This window comes from Salvelinus alpinus, chromosome 22, assembly GCF_045679555.1.
Source record: "Salvelinus alpinus chromosome 22, SLU_Salpinus.1, whole genome shotgun sequence".
Lineage (NCBI taxonomy): Eukaryota > Metazoa > Chordata > Actinopteri > Salmoniformes > Salmonidae > Salvelinus > Salvelinus alpinus.
In genome coordinates this window covers 40,582,343-40,587,342 of record NC_092107.1, presented here as the reverse complement: position 1 = coordinate 40,587,342, position 5,000 = coordinate 40,582,343, and the positions used below count along the sequence as shown (strand labels likewise).

The 5,000-nt window shown below is 47.1% G+C and overlaps 1 pseudogene; it reads right to left on the bottom strand.

Moving 5' to 3' along the window:
• LOC139549673 (uncharacterized) overlaps window positions 1-2,033 on the bottom strand; it is a 6,122-nt pseudogene extending 4,089 nt beyond the window's left edge.
• Between the last annotated feature and the right edge of the window lie 2,967 nt (window positions 2,034-5,000).

Here is a 5,000-nt window from a genome sequence, read left to right as displayed (position 1 = left end):
CACACACACACACACACACACACACACACACACACACACACACACACACACACACACACACACACACACACACACACACACACACACACACACACACACACACACACACACACACACACACACACACACTAGTACCTCAGTTGGTCTGTGGAATCCATCCAGAGGAATAGTGGTTTTCAGAATGACAGGAACAATGGAACACTGAAGGGAGGGTGAGAGGGAGAGGGAGGGGGAGAGGGAGGGTGAGAGGGAGAGGGAGGGTGAGAGGGAGAGGGAGGGGAGAGGGAGGGTGAGAGGGAGAGGGTGAGAGGGTGAGGGAGGGTGAGAGGGAGAGGGAGGGTGAGAGGGTGAGGGCGGGTGAGAGGGAGAGGGAGGGGGAGAGGGAGGGTGAGAGGGTGAGGGAGGGTGAGAGGGAGAGGGAGAGGGAGGGGGAGAGGGAGGGTGAGAGGGAGAGGGAGGGTGAGAGGGAGAGGGAGGGTGAGAGGGTGAGGGAGGGTGAGAGGGAGAGGGAGGGTGAGGGAGGGTGAGAGGGAGAGGGAGGGGGAGAGGGAGGGTGAGAGGGTGAGAGGGAGGGTGAGAAGGAGAGGGAGGGTGAGAGAGGGTGAGAGGGAGAGGGAGGGTGAGAGGGAGAGAGGGAGAGGGAGGGTGAGATGGAGAGGGAGGGTGAGAGGGAGAGTCAAATTGAATGAGTGATATGTTTTCCCAGTGAGCCTCACTCACTGGGGTTAAGGTCATTGTCCAATCAGAGGTTAGGAGGCCAAACCCTTCCTCTCAGACATATACACAAACACACATTATGAATGGTTCTCTGTGTTCGGGGGAAATGATGTGTTTATCTACACCAAACAACAACATCCAGTTACCTCAATGAGGCTGAACGCGGCTCGCTACCTGCTACGCAACGGCTTGAACCAAAGTCTGTCTGGGACGCTAGAGTCAGACACACACACACACGCATACAGTGGAATGTGAGCCGTATCCCAGTGTGTGTTGTGAGGTGGACAGCACAGTCAATATTCTCCTAATCTATTTAACACCAACTCTTCTGTGCCTGGTGCTGCCTGCCCCTGCACACACACACACACACACACACACACACACACACACACACACACACACACACACACACACACACACACACACACACACACACACACACACACACACACACACACACACACACACACACACACACACACACACACACACACACACACACACACACACACACAGTTTATCACTAAAGGCCAAAGCTGGGAGAAAACGACTACAGTTACATGCTCAGCCAAGCCTGAGAGAAGGTTATTCCACACAAAAACACACGCGCGCACACACACAATTCACAGTCAAACTGTCCATGATGAAGCTTGTGTTCGAATAACAGGAGGTTAACCTCAGACCTCACATTTATTAATTCTGGTAAGGTCAGCAATGTGATTACCATACACACACAACCCCCCACCCACACACACACACACACACACACACACACACACACACACACACACACACACACACACACACACACACACACACACACACACACACACACACACACACACACACACACACACACACACACACACACAGAGACAGACACACACACACACAGACAGAGAGGCATGTGTGGCAGGCGAGTGGGGGGAAATTGACTAATTTGTCTGTGTATCCTGATCATGCTGATATGGAGCTGCTGTAATGAGGACCACATTTAGACTGGAGAAATACTACTGCCATATGTCACTGACAGAAAGACAGAGGGAGGGAGGGAGGGAGGGAGGGAGGGAGGGACGGAGGGAGGGAGGGAGGGAGGGAGGGGCAGGGAGGTAGAGACAGAGTGAGAGAAAGAGAGAGAGAGAGTGGGAGAGAGCGAGAAAGAGAGAGAGGCAAGATACAGGGAGGGGTGGATTGGGAGAAGAAAGCATGGCCTGGGTTTCCTCTGCACCTCCCCTGCATCCTTCATTTCCTCACCCCTCCTCACCCTTCCTCATCCCTTCCTCCCCTGAACACACCCAGTCACCCTCATTCCACATCTCCTACCCCCTCTTCTCCTCTCTCTCTCTCTCTCTCTCCTACCCCCTCTTCCCCTCTCTCTCCCTCTTCCACCCATCTCCTACCCCCTCTTCTCCTCCCTCTCCCCTCTTCTCCCCCTAACCTACCCATCTCTTCCCCTTTCCTTCCCCTTTCATACCTCTCTCCTTCCCCTGTCTCATCTCCCTACCCACCATCCTATAAACTCAGCCTTCAATCTATGCAAATAATAGTTTGACATTCAGTTGAACATTCTTGTTGTTTTTACGAGTATTTTATAGTGTGTTGGCTCGGTCTCACTGTTGTCAAGCCTGTAGCATGGTAGGATACTGTGGATGGGAAGGGTCTGTAGCATGGTAGGATACTGTGGATGGGAAGGGTCCGTAACATGGTAGGATACTGTGGATGGGAAGGGCCTGTAGCATGGTAGGATACTGTGCATGGGAAGGGTCTGTAGCATGGTAGGATACTGTGGGTGGGAAGGGTCTGTAGCATGGTAGGATACTGTGGGTGGGAAGGGTCTGTAGCATGGTAGGATACTGTGGATGGGAAGGGTCTGTAGCATGGTAGGATACTGTGGGTGGGAAGGGTCTGTAGCATGGTAGGATACTGTGGGTGGGAAGGGTCTGTAGCATGGTAGGATACTGTGGATGGGAAGGGTCTGTAGCATGGTAGGATACTGTGGATGGGAAGGGTCTGTAGCATGGTAGGATACTGTGGGTGGGAAGGGTCTGTAGCATGGTATGATACTGTGGATGGGAAGGGTCTGTAGCATGGTAGGATACTGTGGGTGGGAAGGGTCTGTAGCATGGTAGGATACTGTGGGTGGGAAGGGTCTGTAGCATGGTAGGATACTGTGGGTGGGAAGGGTCTGTAACATGGTAGGATACTGTAGGTGGGAAGGGCCTGTAGCATGGTAGGATACTGTGGATGGGAAGGGCCTGTAGCATGGTAGGATACTGTGGGTGGGAAAGGCCTGTAGCATGGTAGGATACTGTGGGTGGGAAGGGTCTGTAGCATGGTAGGATACTGTGGGTGGGAAGGGTCTGTAACATGGTAGGATACTGTGGGTGGGAAGGGTCTGTAGCATGGTAGGATACTGTGGGTGGGAAGGGTCTGTAGCATGGTAGGATACTGTGGATGGGAAGGGTCTGTAGCATGGTAGGATACTGTGGTTGGTATTTGGCATTTTGGTATTTCAAAATCCCCATTCGATGTTCCAAAAGCAGCAGCTACTCTTCCTGGGGTTCACACAAAACATGAACCATGACATAATACAGAACATTCATAGACAAGAACAGCTCAAGGACAGAACTACATTTAAAAAAATTAAAGGCACACGTAGCCTACATATCAATACACACAAACTATCTAGGTCAGGGCTGCCCAACACTCTTCCTGGATATCTACCGTCCTGTGGGTTTTCAGTCCAACCCTAATTTAACACACCTGATTATACTAATTAGCTGCTCAACAAGACCTTAAAACCTCTACCGCTTCTCTCTCCCGGATCCGGGATCCTCCTCATCAAAAAAGCTGACTAGCATAGCCTAGCCTAACGGGACAGGGATATCATATAATATAATTTTCATGAAATCAGAAGTCCAATACAGCAAATGAAAGATAAACATCTTGTGAATCCAGCCATCATTTCCGATTTTTAAAATGTTTTACAGCGAAAACACAATATGTATTTCTATTAGCTAACCACAATAGCCAAACACACAACCGCATATTTTCACCATGTTTCCACCGCATAGGTAGCTTTCACAAAACCGACAAAATAGAGATAAAATTAGTCACTAACCAAGAAACAACTTCATCAGATGACAGTCTTATAACATGTTATACAATACATTTATGTTTTGTTCGAAAATGTGCATATTTGAGGTATAAATCATAGTTTTACATTGCAGCCACCATCAAAAATAGCACCAAAGCAGCCAGAATAATTACAGAGAGCAACGTGAATACATAAATACTCATCATAAAACATTTATGAAAAATAAATGGTGTACAGCAAATGAAAGATAAACATCTTGTGAATCCAGCCAATATTTCTGATTTTTTAAGTGTTTTACAGCGAAAACACAATATAGAATTATATTAGCTTACCACAATAGCCAAACACACAAACGCATTTATTCACCGCAAAGGTAGCTTTCGCAAAAACCAGCAAAAGATATAAAATTAATCACTAACCTTTGGACAACTTCATCAGATTACAGTCTTATAACATCATGTTATACAATACATTTATGTTTGTTCAAAAATTTGCATATTTATAGCTACAAATCCTGGTTATACATTGTGAATACTTAGCAACGATTCACCAGAATCTCCGGAGATATTTTGGACACTCACCTAATCTGACCAAAGAACTCATCATAAACTTTACATAAAAATACTTGTGCAAATGAAAGATACACTGGTTCTTAATGCAACCGCTGTGTTAGATTTTTTTAAATAACTTTACCATAACATACAGCTTGCGTTATTGTGAGACAGCACTCACCAACACGGCGGAGAATAGGAGTCGACATATTACACAGAAATACGAAATAACATCATAAATGTTTTCTTACTTTTGCTGAGCTTCCATCAGAATGTTGTACAAGGAGTCCTTGGTCCAGAATAAATCGTTGTTTGGTTTTAGAATGTCCATTTATTCTGTCGAATTCGCGCCACAATGCTAGCCAAGGTTGCTAACATTCCCATCCTTTCTTGGCGCAAAGAACGGAAAACTCCAAAAGTCCCAATAAACGTTGAATAAACTGATAAAACTCGGTTGAAAAAACCTACTTTATGATGTTATTATCATATGTATCAAATAAAATCAGAGACGGAGATATTCGCCGTGTATACCGAACGCTTTTCAGAAGACAATGTCGAGCTCCCCCGCGCGCCTTCGAAGACAAAGAAAATACCGGACCTGTCACTCCAAAAGCTCTTATTCGACCTCAGATCAA